Raw genomic sequence first — 18075 nt, forward strand, 5'->3', positions numbered from 1 at the left:
TTCATTGTTATATCTTTCTTGCTTGCTGGTTCGCACAATTGGGTTGTTCGCGGACCAAGCCTTCACCAACATGGGTCAACCAATGCGTTGGTGGCTACATTGGAAATATCACTTCACGTGGTTAGGCCCATGCACCGTTAGTGTAGGATTAGGATTAGTGTTTGCTTGCATGCTTGTTTGTTTTTTTGTCTGCTTGCTTGTTTGCTTACTTGCTTTACTTTCACTTTTGCTTATGTTCTTGCTTTTCTTTGTTGTTTTTTAAATCGCTTGTTTCGTTCATATAGTTCGCTTGTTTCATTCGTAGGTTAGTTTCGCATGAAACCATGTATGATTCTTGAAACGAGCTGGGTGAAGTACAAGAGGGCCTGTAAAGATATCACTACTTGGTTATCTGTCATCTTGCCTTTGTATGAAGAACTTGTTACTTTTAGTCGATGATACATCAAAGGAAAATATGTATTATTTGAAGTTAACCTTGGTGAAAACACAATGCTTGCGCACTAACTAGTGTCACCTCCTCTAGTTGGTTGTTTTTGGGTTACCCTTGTCAGCTCAATCAAGTAGAGTAAGGTGAGGGGGAAAACCTTAACAGGCACGTCAGAGATATAATAAACTACTTCTCTGCTGGAACAACCTCTTCTACTCTCAATAAGTTGGGATCCTCTTTCGCCTCTGAAATGAATGTGTTATGAACAGTTGAAAAAATGAAAAATGAAAAGTAAAAAGAATCAAAATGAAAAATGAATAAGGCAAAAGAAGTGAAAGGCTTCTTGTGCAAGGAGGTGATGCAAGTAACTCCGCCGGGGTACTGACCAGGCTCACTGGCAGCAGAGCCATGCTTATGTTCCTATGTGACTCCGTTGGGGTGCTTTCTAGGCTTGTTGGAAGCGAAGCAACACCAGAGATGAAACTAAGACTATGATGACTATAATGTTTGTGCATCAATATACCCCTCAACCCCAGTTGAAACAACTGTGTTTGCTTGGCTTGGAATGTGTGTCAATTCACCAAGATCTTGGCAGATACTACATATTACAATCAAGCTAGTGTGAAACCAAGTTGAGCTAAGAACTAAATAATACTTCTGGAGGTGTTAGACTTGCTTTTCACGAACAAGGTTCATTCAAAGAACTGGAGTTCTACCCGTGTGTCGCTAAGTGTTGTAGCAGCTACAACCACCCTCCAAAATTTTTCCTTACCTTCGTTTTGAAGCCTCCCTTCCAACCATCACAGCAGCATGTCTTGCTTCGTCAAGTACACAAGCTTCAGTGTTTTTCTTGCACAAAGGTAGCTTGTTTATCACAGCTCGATGCATTCCCCTCACAGGCCGATCACCCAGACTTGGTCCAGCTGCAGGCTGAGTAGCTTCCCCAAGAAATTGCGCAATTCTGGAGGGCAACTAGCCTTCCCTCCAGAAATTGCACAATCCTGACTAGCAGCCTGTTGGGCTCTAGAATTGCGCAATTCTGGAAGTCAACACTCACAGTGAAAATTGTGCAATTTTCCCCACCAGGGCTGCTTAGCCTAGAATTTGCACAAATCTGGGCAACAGTCAGCTGCTCTACCCAGAAATTGTGCAAATCTCCTGGGCAGCCAGCCCAGCTCCCAGCCAGAAATGCGCATTTTCTCCCAACAGTCGAGCAGCCTCTTGCATGTGCAGCTGAGTTGACCAGTTCCCTCCGGGACCGAGCAAATGCATGGGATGCTTCTCCCAAGGAAGCATGCAAAGCCATTCCTTATTTCAGCGATCTATGTTTATCAATTGGAGGTTACATGCAAGGATCATTTTAGAAACCTCCCACCAAGTGTCACTTTCCCTAGATTTGTGGCATGCGCGTCACAACCTCGATGTTATCAAAACTCATCAACTGGATGTTGCAGAGCTCATTCCTCACATCAACCTTGCAGCTCTGACATCCCACATCACATCTAGGAGCAGTCGGCACATTCATCTCAGTTGTTTTAAGGTAGGCCTGCTTTCCATGCCTTGTGTTGAATTTCTGTCGCTTTTTGTGTTTTCTCTTGTGTGAGTATTTTTTGCTTCATTTCTTTCAGCGCTTGCTGTCATTTACATGTATACTAGCTTTTCCTAGCATTGTTTCAATTTTCGTTGCTATCTCACTGTTGTCGCATGCATGAAACTGTTTTTCACGAATGGTCATTGATTCGGCGACTCGCCTCACCCACATGCATGTTGTTCCTTTTTCTAAATCTGCCATTCACCGTTTGAATGCATGATCATTCACTTATGCTTACACTCAGTATCACCATGCATTCGCACTCACATTCGCGTTCAGTTTCATGTCGGCTAGTCTGCACAACCTTGGCTCAGACTCTGCCTTCACTGAGATAGCATTGTGTAATTCGAGGAAGGAAGGCTCTATCTTCCTCTTCAGAAATGTGCATTTATGCCCAGGCATTGTCCTCCAAGAATTTTTTTCGCATTTCTGAGGGCTAGTGACTGCTGGCCTAGTAAATTGCGCAATGCAGTCACTGAGCCTACAGCCATTGGCAGCTGAGATTGCGCATTGTGCAATTCCAACAGTCAGCAGCCAGACTGGACTTGTGCCTTGCACAATGTTGGCAATCAGTCTCCCGACCTCCCAGCCGAAATTGTGCAACCTTCATGATCGGTCACATAGGTATGTTACAAGTCAGTTCTCAAGTTCATTTTGGTTTCGACTGACAGATTGCTTTCCGTGAGTGTTTCCAGGTCTCCAGGTATTGCAGGTGTTCATCTGCCTCTCAGCAATGCAGGTATAGTGGTCTCAAGAGAGCAGAGTCGAAGACACCATTTAGAGAACACTTGGGGATAACGATGTAAACTTTGAAACGGGAACTATAAACTCAAAACGGGAACTCTGGCCAAAAAACCCCGAAAAAACATCAAAAACAGTGCTAAAAACGAAAAGTGTTGAATAACACCTTTTTTTTTCCAGGGTAAATTTTCAACATGTTTAAAAATGGCAGTGAAAACCAATTTTTTGTGCAAAAATTGTCCAAAAAACACCATCAAAACGAAGTATTGATGTTCGAATAACATTTTTTTTCTCAATGGTAAATTTTGTGCAAAAACACCCTCAAAACAAAAAGTGTTGATGCTGGGATAACAAATTTTTTTTCAATGGTAAAATTTCAACATTTCGAAATAATAATGGAAAATATTTTATCATGACCCCGAAAAACATTAAAATTTCAAAAAAAAAAAATTAAAACAATGGAAAAACACAAAAAAAAAAATAAATAAATAAAATAAAATAACAAAACATAAATAAAAATATATACTAAAAACAAAACATAAAATAAAAATAAAAAACAAAAAAATCAAACATCAAAAATAAAAATCAATCATTAAAATGTAAAAAAAACAAAACAAAATTAACCTATAAAAAATAAGAATTAAAAAACTAGAAAAAAAAAAAAAATTACAAATTATAAACAAATAAATAGTAAAAAAAACATATTAGAAAACAAAAACAAAACAAAACAAAAAAAACAAATATATAAACCATAAAAAATTTTGGGGAAAAAACACACATTAAAAAAAACTATAAAATTAAGTAGGTAAAAAAAAAAAAAAAACAAAAACAACCTAGATTTAAAAAAATAATAAAAAAAAAAAGGAAAATTAACAAAAAAAAAATTAAAAACTAGTGAAATTAATATTAGAATGATGATTACTTAAAAAAATAAATGTAAAAATATACATATAAAAGACAAAAAAAAAATTAAAAATGTTTAACAAAAAAATTGTTTCATAAACCATAAAAGAATTTGGGAAAAAAAATAAAATAATAATAATAATTTAAACTTTATATATATATATATATATATATATATATATATAATTAAGTAAAAATAGAAAGATTAAAAAATCATTAACAAAAACTAGCAAAAAAAAAACTAGATAAAAAATAAAAATTAACCAAAAAAAATAAAATTAAAAACTAATAAAATTAATATTAAAATCATTTAGAAAAAACTAAAAAGACAAAAATAAGCTTAAAAAAAAAAAAACAAACAAAAACAAAAAAACAAAACAAAACAAAAACAAAAAACACAAACAAACAAAAAAAAGAAACAAAATAAAACAAAACAAAACAAAAAAAACAAACAAACAAACAAACAAACAAATCTACATTTATTAAAAAAAAAAAAAAAATTAAACCTACATTTTATATTATATATATATATACATTTTTTTTAAACAATCTTTTTTTTTATTAAAAAATATATATTCTAATTTTTTTTAAACAATTTATTTATTTATTTAAAAATACAAATCATAAAAAAATATTTTAATTTAAACAAATTTAATTTTTTAATTTAAAATTTAAAAATTATTTTAAAATAAAAAATAAAAGTTAATGTTGGTTTCAAAAAATTTGGTGGCCCTCTGCCCAAATTAAATAGTTTTAATTTTTAACTATAAATATGTTTATTAAAAATGTTTTTATTAATAATTAAAATATATATATATTAAACTTTTTTTTTGAAAAAAAAAATTATTAAACAATTTTAATAAAAAAAAATAAATTATTAAAAAAAATTTATTAAACAATTTTAACAAAAATTAAATTTTCATTTTTTTTTATTTTGTTTTAATAAATAAATAAATAAAAATTTGGCCCCCGGCTGCGCCACCACCGGGTGGCGGGAGGGCCGTGTGGCTCGTCCTCCACCTGGTGGTAGCGCGGCTGGGGGCAAAATTTTTATTTATCTATTAAAACAAAATTTAAAAAAAAAAAAAAAAGTAAAATAAAATTTAATTTAATTTTCATTAAAATGGTTTAATAAATTTTTTTAATAATTTAATTTTTATTAAAATTGTTTAAAATTTAATAAATTTTATTAAAATTGTTTAATATTGTTTTTTTAATTTAATAATTTTTTTTAATTATTAATAAATATTTAATAAAAACATTTTTAATAAACATATTTATAATCAAAAATTAAAATTGTTTAATTTGGGCGGAGGGCCACCAAATTTTTTGAAACCAACATTAACTTTTAAATTTTTTTAATAATTTTTTAAATTTTAAATTAAAAAATTAAATTTGTTTTTAGAAAAAAATTTTAATAATTTTTTAAATTTTAAATTAAAAAATTAAATTTGTTTTTAGAAAATTAAAATATTTTTTATGATTTGTATTTTTAAATAAATAAATAAATTCTTTAAAAAAAATTATAATATATTTTTTAATAAAAAAAAAAAGATTGTTTAAAAAAGATGTAAATTTAAAAAAAAAAAATTTAATATAAAATGTAGGTTTAATAATTTGTATTTTTTAATTGAAATAATAATAATAATAATTGTTTAAAAAAATGAATTTTTTTAATTAAAAAAAAATGAATAAATAAATTATTTACTTATTTATTTATTTTTAAATAAAATATGTATGTTTAATAAAAAAATAATTGCATTTTTTCTTTTTTTTAATAAAAAATATGTATTTTTTTTGTTTTTTTTATAATTTAAATTTATTTTTGTTTTTTTAATATTAATTTTACCAGTTTTTTAATTTTTTTCGTTAATTTTCTATTTATTTTTTTTAAACTAGTTTGTTTTTAATTTATTTTTTTTCCCCGTTTTTGCTAATGTTTTTTTTTTTAATTTCTCTATTTATATATATATATATATATATATATATTAATTTTTTTTCTAAATTCTTTTATGGTTTGTGAGATAAAAAAAATTTTACATTTTTTGTTTTTTTGTTTTTTAATATTAATTTTACTATTTTTTTTATTTTTTGTTATTTTTCTTCTTTTTCTTTTAACTAGTTTGTTTTTAATTTCTTTTTCTTTTTCCTAGTTTTTGCTAATGTTTTTTTTTAATTTCTCAATATTTACTTACTTAATTTTAGACATATATATTTCTTTAATTTTGTTTTTTTTCCAAATTCCTTTATGGTTTATGAGATAATTTTTTTTAACAATTTTTATTTTTTATTTTTTTATTTTTTATATATATATTTATATTTGTTTTTTAGAAACAATTATTTCATGTGGACTGAAAATTTAATTAACGATGTATAAATATGTAGAATATCGAAAATGCAAAATATCGACCTTCTTCTTTAAATATGCAAATCAATAAAAACCCCACTACAAAAAAAAAAAAAATAAAAAAAAAAATAAAAAATGAAGAAGAAAACCGCTTCCAAAATTATTAAATTTACGAAATAATTATTTACATTTCATACATTAGAAAATTTAAAGTCAAAAAATAGGTCTTTTAAAAAAAGGGTTTGATGCAGAATAACCACTTTTTTAAATCAGCATGAAAATCACTACATTCTAAAATGCAATGTACATAAAAAAAATTAAAGTGCCAAAAACTATGCTCTAAAAAAAACATGTGTGTTCTGCATCACCCCTTTTCAAAATCGGGTCACTTTTTTGCTATCTCTACAAAACGGGTAACAGTATCAGTTCCCGTTTCAAAGTCTGATGCAGTGGATCAAGTGTCTATGAACTTTCCTACCCACAAAGACATCAGGTTGTTCGTAGACGAGGAAATCAAGATATGACAGTAGCAGCATCACAACAAGAAGCATCATGAACAGCAGCTGAAGGTAGCATATCGAATGCAAAGAATGCAAGAGGAAGGTTGTTGACAACATAGAGGCGGAACAAAGTTGTGAGCTCAAGCAGATCCACTAATAATGAAAGCAACTTTGGAGACTCAGGCTATGAGGTAACGGTGCGACATGAAGATTGTGCAAAGACACAGAATGGAACAAAGAAGGAGTTGCATGTGCTAAAGCAGAAAATCAAGAAGAACATGAAGCTGCACAGATAGACAAATGAGTTGCAACAGGAACATGAACAGCAGTGCGCGCAACATGCACTCACGGATGAAAATGCTCTTGTACAAGTTAAAGATCCATCCTAGTAGTTGGCACGGAGCAGACATGGTGAGCATTGTTGTTGATTGCATGCAAGGGATTCAGAAGCATGCATGTCATTGTACGCATGCATGCGATCCAACCCATTTAGCACACTCACCAAAGTGAAGACAAGAAGAAAGTCCAACTAGAGTTGAACATGTACTTTGGCAAGTTGATTTGCATGACCACCGGCACACACTTGAATATCAACACTGACACTATGCATCAGTGTGTTTCCTTTTCATCTGCACCCAATAAGACCATGTGCATGTTAGCATACGAGTTGGATGAAGGAGTCGAACCAATCCACTGGTTGCAACAGAGGCAATAGTTCGCTTCAGCAAGATGTCACCATGGGGTGCATGCACACCATCACGGACAACCAAGCTTGGCATCAACTCACCACCTTATCCATCACAAACATGTCAAAGAGTTTTTCTCACACAACGGACCGAGGGTCAGTGATGTCTTGCATGGCTTGTTCAAGTCATGTTGTCTCACATGAGTACATGTGCATTGTAATGTAATGTCATGTCAAGTGTATGAGGGTAGAGTCATGAGGGTAACAATCATAGAGTAGATGAAGAGTCATGAGGATAGATGGACTATCACAAAGATGATGTCAAGTGTCACCCCACCCTTTCCTATAAATAGTCCCTCATAACTTATTGTATAGGCTTTTGGTCAGCCAATATTCTAATAAGACTATCTTGGAGAGAGCTTGGATAGTATTGTAACGCGCCTTGGCTTCTCCACTGCACGGAGTTAGTACATCTCTTTGGAGGAGCAGGTGGATGTGGCTATAACGTTCCACTATTGGAGCTAGCACGTTTACATGGATGTATTGTATGAATGGAACTTACTCTTCTTTATATAATAAGATCCAGCATGTTTCATGCATATGTTGTATTGTATTCCAGCTATCTTGTTTACTCTAAATGGCATATGTATTTTCTTTCTTACGCATGCATGTATGGACTATTCTGTATGAGTATGTATGAATCTTACTGAAATGTGTTTATTGGTTTAACCATCACTTTGGATTTCTAGCTGACTTGCTTTCCATCTTGTGATGTATCTTCGCTCATGTGTTCCCTTCCCATCTGAGTACTATTTCAAGTTTCCAAGGGGCACACTCATCTCAACCCACTTGTGTTAGAACCTCTCATGCACCTTCCTTGACTCATTGCAGTTGTCACACCCTTGCTACCAACAAAGTTATCTTACTTGCCTCTGTGCGAAATCACGGTCAAGGCATTACCATACGACCCACTGTTGGGACTCCTACACCAAACGGTCTGAGGTCTAATTGGGACTTCTTACCGGGGAGATCCCCTTGACATGTTGGCGGGTCCAACACCGTCAACACTATGAAAATACGATTAATTATTTTTTTCTCAAGTTCATATATTTCATCTCACTAATAGTAAAAACATGTTGATTCATAGATATTTTATTGCATTCATAATGTTATGTGTTTTCATAATAAAATTCATGAAATGGTTGTAGCTTTGGTCTCTAACAGATTATTATTTGAGCACATTTGAGGGTTTGTCAACCACTTAGTATGTAATTTATGGCATCCCCGCTATTATAATATATATGGGACAAAGTACATAACTAAGAAATGAATGTAAATCTTTCCACGATCCACCAATCTTGTTCAAGTTTGGTCAATCTCATCATAAAGATAATGCATAGTTTTTCTTTGTTTCACATAAAACTATTTGATGGTTATATTTGGGATTAAAAACTCCATTAATCTTGGTGAAATTTTCTAACCTATATGTTCTTGATTAAGTTTAGATATCTACACAGAATGAACCTTGTCAGCATCATAAAACCTAAAATTAGGATTACAATAATGATAATTATGACTCTATTCATTCAATTGATAGCTATTACAAATTTTTTTAATGAGATATAAAATAGGCATGACTCTCATGATTAAGCACTATTAGGGTATGATTAAAATATGAATAAATTAAGTACCCATGCATCATGCATGAATAGATTACATCCCTTTTAATATATGTGTGTCACAAGAATGTATGAATTTGTGATTGTGCCTAAAACTTTTGAATGTTTTGAAATTTAAAAAAAAAAATGGTTCAATAGGTATGAATCGTGTATGTGTGTCTGTGCAACCTATAACATGTAAGGAAATATGATTTATTAATTTTATTTGTTGCAAACTGAGTGGACTATTTCTTTAAATGGTAAGGTAAGTGATATAGCTCCACTAACATCTTGAAGCAATTTTCTTCACTCGTTAATGAGTTCATTGATGAAATGGCATCATCTATCATTTTCGATTCTATTTTGCCGAGAAGATAATCATTATGTCAATCTTTAAGATCATTATATTTTCTCTAATGTTGCAAGGAGAAGTAGAATTTCAAAATAAGGCCCTTCCATTTCTTCATCTAATTTTACTTCAAGAATCATCTATCTCCTTGACATTGATTGTCGACCCTCAAATCAGTGTGGCCTTCTAGGGTTATTCATGAGTGACATTGCAATAGAATTTTAGGATGATGTTCCAATATTGTAAAACACTTATTTTTGTGGACTTGGGATGCCATTCTTCTTCTTAATGATCAATTTGTATTTTACAGGGATCAACGTTCAAATATAGATAACAACTGGAGAAATTCCCTTGTCGCGATGTATTCTTTGTAGCAACGATTTCATAACAAATCTGTAAGAGGTGTACATCAATTGGATTTTGTGGGACTTGGTCCATTATATTTTTGGTTCAAATTTTTACGAGAGGAGTGGAGGGTGGGAGATCCTTGTAGGATAAAAACTATCCTATAGAGCATTTAAGATAAATCAAACCTAGCATAATCCTAGAGATAGGGTCTTACAATTAAACAAACTTCCATCTAACATTAAAATTGGTCCCAACTTAAACTCAATCCAACTTTATTAAAAAAACACACACACATACACACAGCTAATAAAGAAACCCTATCGACATTGCTTCCTTATGCTTCAACGATTTTTGAAGACTATATAGAGGGTTAAATGTGAGGCCATCACAGAAACACTAAAACCTTAGAAAAAAACCAATGAATGTGCATAAAGTGAAAATGTTTGTATGTTCCATGTCTACATTTTTAATAGGTTTTATATGTTAGATTATCTCTAATGATAGAACATAGTTATTGAGTTAATAATAATTGTGATTTAAAAAGGAGAATTTAATGCACCGACTAAAAAACACAAAAGGAAAAATCATCTTTGACCCTATCAAACCTTGTGTCTATTGAAAAATCACTAGGGCAACAATTAGGGTTGATTTCTCTTTTACTTGATAATTTCTTATGATTATGTGTTGGCTTATTATTAATTTTGTTATGTTTTAATCATCAAACAAATATCAAAAACATAAAATATGAATATCACAAAAAGACAATGAACACAAGAGATAGGCTCCAAGCCAGGGAAAAACCCCTCTAAAGGGAGAACCTAGAAAATATTATCTTCTTATAGAATAATATAAAAGTGAGAATTCCAAGACCCAAACACCAAGACCAAGACTTCCCGTAAGATCCAAGTCATCCCTCCTTCTAAGCTCTTCCACCAAGTAAAAGTTAAATTGAATCAAAAATAGTCCAAGCTCTCTAATCTAGGTCAAATCTCAGATTTTCAATCCCAACAACAGAGTTTCAGACTTGTCGTAACTTCAAAAAAATTTGGCCCCTATAGTAGCTCTAAAAACTCACACGTGTGAGAGAATTAGGGTAGAAAAATAACCTTCAGAACTTCGCTCTCTTTCTTATCTTCCTTTGACCTTCACTCTTCTTTCTAGGCTACTTAGCTTGTATTTTGCTCTATTCTTGGCTCAGAAATCGAACTTGCACATTGTTGCTCCAAATGAGGTCGAAGTTTCTTCTATTTATACACATTCACTGTTGGAAAAGTAACTAGGTTTGGTTGTCATATTAATTTGTATTTTCTGTAAATAAACAAAAAGAATTTTATTCGTTTCAAGCATGGGTTTCATGCTCAAGTCTAGGTTAAGTGTTTTCTTCATGCTTTTATGGATTTATTAACTCGAAAAGTTCAAATTGATTTAAAGTCCATTTGGACTCTTTGTAAGAAAAGGAAAAGAAAATTTTATTTAATAAAAAAGAGTCAAATTGACCTTTGCAAGACCAAGTCGACCCTCCATATGGTAAAGGATCACTTAAAGGGACGTTTATGTTCATATGTGAGAACAACTATATATAGGCATGAATCCTCCACCAAAAAGAAAAGAAAAATTTTTGTTCATGCTATGAAGTGTGAAGTGAGTGCAAGTTTTTTTGGGGAGAACAAGGTTGAAATTTGAAGGACAAGTTACAGACATGTAATTGCATATTGAAGGACGAGTTGCAAACATGTAGTTACAGGATGGAAAGACAAGTTGCAGGAATGAAGGATGAGTTGCAGACCTATAATTGCAAGACCGAAATCTTGAATTGGAGCAGATTGACCATCTTTGTCTTGGTAAAAATTGACTTGATTGAAGAAAGTTTTGGAAGGGCCAACTTAGTGCTTATAGGAGGTCTAGGTTGTGGGCCTTGAAGGTCTCATTTTTTATATGATTTTATAAGAAAGAGATTTTTCAGGTTTTACCAGAGTTGTGGGGTATTTCCCTAGCATGGAGCCTACATCTTGTGTCTATTATCTCTCGTGATATTCATGTTTACATTTTTTATAATTGCTTGATGAAAGAACACAAATAATTTTATGATAAGCCAACAAATTTCACAAGTAATTATCATGTAAGGAAAATCAACCTTTGCCTTGATTTTCCAACATGGTATCATAGCTAAGGTAAAGAAGTAGGCATATTGAATATCACTCATTTTGGCATAAGTTGACACCTCTAGAATAAGGTCTGCAAACAAGTTTTGTGAAGCTTCTATAGTCATACAAATGAATGCAAATAATTTATTAATCTGAATTACTATGGAGGCAAGTTTCACTATGAAGAAATACCAATGATGTTGGATAGAAACCCAACTTCTGCTAAGATATAAGGTATGATCTGATGAATACTATTTTTGCCAATATTATAAGCATCCAAGTCGTTATAGTATATAGATAATCCAAATTTATCGAAGTCTCCTCAGAAGTTACAATGTTCTTGATCCAAGCTCCTACAAATATGTGAATGCAATAGACCAACAACAAAATTATACAATTTTATTAGTAGCAATGATACGATAATATGGAGTTACAGTGGCATGGTTTCATATGGAAGATAGGTAACTCTATCTCTAAAATAATGTGTTGTCTATCCCAAAGGTAATGCATGACTATGATAGAAATTACTCTAATGATGTGCGTCATCTTTTGACAGCAACTCAAGTTATTTCTAAAATATAGGCCATGAGAAGGTTGATCTTAAAATCCAATATGTGCTACTAAGTAATCATACTAAAGGAGGACTTCTTCCTTCAACTAAATCATACAATCAAAGCATCATTATTTGATGTGAATCCTAGCAAAGGGGGTCGAAGTTCACGTCAAATAGTCGCAGCCCTAGGAAACCAAACAAAAAGAGCGACAGGTTGTTCTTGAGATTGTTTGTGTCTTGTTTTGGTGCAGGTAAAGGAAACAATGAAGGAGAGTTAGGGTTGAGTTTGTTTGGATTTGTTATGGGCATAAAATGAGTGAATTTCTCCTCTTTGTAACAATCCAAAATTTATGTGAAGTTGCAAGATGAAGATACCAGGTTTTGGGAGGTCGAGTAATCCTGTAAGGCTACCAGATTAAGTTGCAATATTATATGGGAAAAACTTAGTAAATAAGGGTCTATGGGTGTGGGAATTCATGTTTTTATGCAGAAATGGTGTGCCCTAAATCTCACAAATTGAAAACCTTACTTGACGTGTTATGGAGGAATAGTAGTGGGTGGTTTCAAGGGAGAGAGGGAGTAGGATTAGGTCCACGTATTGGAAAGTGGTTGGTTCATCCTAAGAGAAAACATAAAGAAGAAGCACTTATCTTATTGAACTGCAACTACAGGAAGACTGGCAAAGATAAGGAGGAGGTGTATTCTGGGCATGTTTTGTGCAAGACTTGATGGTGCAAACTTCTCTGATACAAGGCCCAAGTTTTTTGAGTTTTTAGAGGAGGGACCAAGCCCTAGATTAGGGTTGGTATGGAGTCTGATTAGGCTAGAATAGCAATGTGTATCAAGCCTAGAGATAGCGCAAAAAAACGAGGATATATTGAGGAGGATTTGTGAATGTTTGAGGACAAAATTAGGGTAGATGTAAGCCCTAACCAATACCATGTCATACTTCATAACTAACATAACCTGAGACTTCAAGAAGCAGCAGAAGGCAGCTAATTGAGGTATGTATGTTTATTCTTGATAATGGATGTGAGTCCTAGTTTAAGACAATTTTTCAAGGACACTTGTGGACTATTTGGAGGGTAGAGAGAAGGTGTCCTTGTGATCCCTAAGCACAAATTGAAGAAGTATAGTAGGTCTACTAGGAGAGGCAGACTTATGAAAAACCCTAACAAGAGTGAAGCAAAGGGAATTCACTATTAAGTGGGTTGTTCTTGAAAGACCTTATGATAGTGATCTTTGGGAACCTAAGTCTCTATTGAAAAGCAGTTTGATTGTTTCCCTAAGGACTCACAAAAATAACACAGTTAGGGGGCTTAGGACAATCATCTAAAAAGGCAGTTGGAGGACTGATAAGAAAGTTTGTTTAAATACCTTGGGAGTTGGCTACTTTGGAAAGGATGAGAATAACATCTAGAAGGCAGAATTATTTGAAGTTGTGTTGATTTATAGAGATGGATTGGAAAGGTCATCGAAGTTGTGGATTGGCTAACATTTTGATAATAAGTTTGTTGAAGGAATTGTGTGATGGACTATCTTCGAGGCAGAAAGTGGTGCAGGAAGTAGTAGTGGTCACATTTGAAGATGACGTAGGTGAAGACCTTAAGTAAAAAATAATGATATTTTAGGAGGCAGAGTTGGAGTGCTTGAAATTGCAAGGTAAGTAGTCATAAGTGGTAAAAGGGATGTTAGAGGAAAGCTACAATTACAAGTAGCTAATGTAAGAGAAGTATGAATAGTTCTAACACAAGTTGAGGCTTGTTGATAAATTCTCCCTAGTTTAGGAGTGAGAATCGATTTCTCCTCTTAGGTTAAGAGGGAGTAAATTTGGAAATTGGTTCTCCCTATGTCATGTGCTAGGCCAGGACTAACAACCATAAGTCTAGTGCATGCATCACAGATAGGGAGAATGATTATTTGAATTAGATTAGTTCTCCTTGTGGCAGGTATTGTGATGGATTAGGATTGATATCCAAGTCAAGTACATGGATATGGATAAGGAGAAAGATGAATTGAATAAGCATATTGGACAGACACTCTTGAGTCATGTAATGTGATGGATTAGGATGGAGATACCAAGCCACATGGACTTGGATAAGAATGGTCTGATGGACAGACATTTCCTTGAGGGAATGGTAGTGTGGTGTCCTTGTTGGAAAATATAGAGACTTCCAGATTAGAACTTATTTTCCTTATCATGATAATTAAATGTGTTGTTATTTGGTTATTTATTAATCCTTTAGATCTGTTCAACAAGTAATTACAAAAAATATGAAGATCACAGAGAGACAAAGTACACAAAGTATAGACTCCAAACCAGGGTAAAACCCACCCAAGGGAAAAACCTAGAAAATGCTTCTCTTCTTTTTTAGAATTTGTGTAAAAAATAGACTTCCAAGACCCAAATACCAAAACCAACAAACCCCCCAAGCCCCAAGCCAGGCCCCAACAAGGTCTTCCTTGAGACAACTTCCAAAACTTCAATATTGCTTCATTGCTACTACAACTTCGAAAACTTCAACAGAATTTCGGTCCTGCAATTTCGGCCCCCTACAATTGCAACAGAATTTCATCCTCCTACAACAGGCAACTTCAAAAACCCTATTGAGACAAGAGAAAAGTTTCCATGACAATATTTCATCTTTTGTTCTTCTTATTTGTCCTCCCAGCTACTCTTCTTCTTTTTCGCTATTGCAGATCGAACTTGCTTGAGATCTGTGTCCAAATGAGGTCGAGCTCCCTTGTATTTATAACCTTTATTGAGGATCGAATAGCCCTCCTTTAGGCCGACTTGATCTTTCTCTTGGGCTGACTTGGTCTTAGGTCTATCCATGAATTTACCTTGATAAAATAAATATTTTTCTTCATTACAATGAGTCCAAATAGGACTAGGACACATTATTAATATTATTATTTATCCTATAAAGACCTAAAAGCACGAAGAACATGTGTTTGACTCAAACTTGAGTATGAAACCCATACAACAAAAAATATAATTTATTTTTCTTTCATTTTGTTTTTTTATAAAGAATATACAATGTCATGAATACAATTACATCATAATGAAGACTAAACCTAGTTATAATTTTCAAAACTCCCTCTTAATTAGGGAAGTATTTATGATATAAGGAATCTCAATATTGAAGCATTCTCATAAGAAGAGTCGGATTAAAAATCCATATTTTTGTCAAGAATATTTATCATAACCAGCACTGTCCCTGAACGTCTTAAATGGACAATCTCATCGATAATTATGAGCATTATGTTGGGAGGCTTTATGTGAGCTATCACACTACCTCTCAAGGCACATACTCCATCTGGATGTCTACATGGTATGTCCTTTCAGGACTATTCTTATCTTGGATTCCCAATCCTGGATCCTCAAAGAATATCGGTCCTCTTCGACTATTCTTATCTTTGATTCCCTACCTCATCCTCAATGAGCATCGATCAACAACTTCTTTCCCTAGATTCTACAATCCATAAGAAGTTCCAATTTAGATGATCATCCAATCCTCTAGAATCCATTATTTTTTTATGGCCTTCACTAAGACTTACGGTTATTAGTCCTAGTCTAGTGCTTGACCCATAAAGACAAGAACTATCTGATATCACTCCCTCTCAATCAAGGAAGAGATATCCACCAAACCAATCTTACCTCTCAGGTACTCAAGCTTCTTGTTTTGTAATGATTTAATCAGTATGTCTGCTACTTGTTCATTTGTAGGTAGATAGTGCATCTCCACGACCCCATATTGTACCAAGCTTATGATGTATTGGTAATTATTATTTATATGCTTATTCTTAGCATGAAACACTAGGTCATCTATCAATCTTATGCAACTCTAATTATCACAATGTATCCATGTAGGGTTAAGCAGTCCTTCAAACAAGATTTCGAGTAACTCCCTTAGCCAAACCGCTTCCCGATAAACCTCACTTGCAGCAACATATTCAGCTTTAGCACTACTCAAAGCAACGGTATCCTACTTTCTACTCATCAGGGAGACCATGGCAAATACTAGGCTGAAGCATCCACCCATTATTTTTTTTCCATTTGTCTCACTGCCACCCCAATCTAAATATGTATAACGTGTGAGATGGATTTCATTACCAAAGTATCGGAGGCAATGATATATAGTCCCACGTAAATATCTTAGGACTTGCTTGGATGTAATCCAATGATCATGTTTTGGCTCCATCTGAAACTAACTTAGGAAATTTACTGCAAAACAAATGTTTGGTCTAGTATTTAATAGATACATCAAGGACCCAATCGATTGTTTGTAGCAAGTAGGATCCACTAGACTATAACTCCTTAATTTCTTTAATTTGGTAATCATAGGAGTCATCATAGGCTTGAAATCCATCATTCAATACTTTTGAAGCATCTTGATCACATATTTTCCTTGACCAAGATATATCCTCCTAACTTTTGTCATACCTCTAGTCAGAAATAATAATGCATGATCCCAAGATCCTTCATATTGAATTATGTTGCTAACTACTTCTTGCAGTCCTGAATTTGATTCTCTACACCTATAACTAGTAGATCATCCACATACGAGAGTATAATAATTGGTTCATCTTGGATCACCCTAATATATAGGTTAGGATCTGTAGTACTCTTAGTAAAACCAAGTCTCAATAGATATGTGTCCATCCTTGCATAACATTCCCTAGGTGCTTTATTTAAGCCATATAGAGTCTTCTTAATCTACATACATGAGTCTCCCTATGATTTATTTCAAATCCTTGAGATTTCACAATGTAAACCTCCTCATCAATGGTCCCATTCTGGAAAGTTTTCTTGATATCAATTTGATGAATGTTCCATCCCATAGTAGCAGCCAATGAAACAATAAATTTTATTATTGTATACCTAGTTATGGGAGCAAAGGTTTCCTCATAATCAATTCCTTCCTTCTATGAGAATCCTCTTGCTACAAACCTTGCTTTGTACTTGTCTATGCCCCCATATGCAACGTGCTTTATCTTATAAATCCATTTTGAAGTGATAGTATATTTGTCATTTGTCCTAGGGACAATTTCCCATACATTATTCTTTATTATGGACTAATATTATGCCTGCATAACACTTATCCACTCTTGATGCTTAGTTTCATCCTCATATGAGGAAGGTTATGCTTCAACAAGCCTTGTGTTAAATTTTAGGTATGTTCTATGCTAGAGCAATTTATTTCAATTTCTTTTCCACATTAGCAATCACATCAGCATAAAGTAAATTGCAGATAGAACATAAATATAAATCACAGAAGACAAGCCAAGACAAGAGGACACAAGATTTGGCACTAGCCAGGGACAAACCCCACAATGTATGGAAACCCTTGATCAATTCTTCTTTTGTGTTCTTCAAAGTTCAGCAGAGAAAGTGAGAGAGTTAGTACATTTACAATAGAAGTCAATTACTTTGACTTTTGATATCGTCATGAGATCAGTTGAAGACATATTACTTCAATTGATTCTCTAAGGTGACTCGTTCACCTATCATAGTGTTGCATCTCGTCTATTTGTTGCACATTACCGTGTGACACCTTGTTGTACTGTCACATGTGTTGAACCTTAATGACTGAGCTGCTCTCATCTTCATGCTGCTCATCATGATGCATCTTCTATGGTCTTATTCATCATCAAGCTGCTCATGATCTCATTCATTATTATGATGCCCATGCTCATATCATCATGCATCATTATGCTGCCCATGCTCATATCATCATGTTGCCTATTATGCTGCCCATGATCTCATACATCACGCTGCCTTCCTTCGGAGATAGATGCTTCGGTTGTTTCGGCAGTTCCCGGTAG

This window comes from Pinus tabuliformis, chromosome Q (genome assembly GCF_031772625.1).
Source record: "Pinus tabuliformis cultivar Carrire ecotype Pingquan chromosome Q, CPIR1, whole genome shotgun sequence".
NCBI lineage: Eukaryota > Viridiplantae > Streptophyta > Pinopsida > Pinales > Pinaceae > Pinus > Pinus tabuliformis.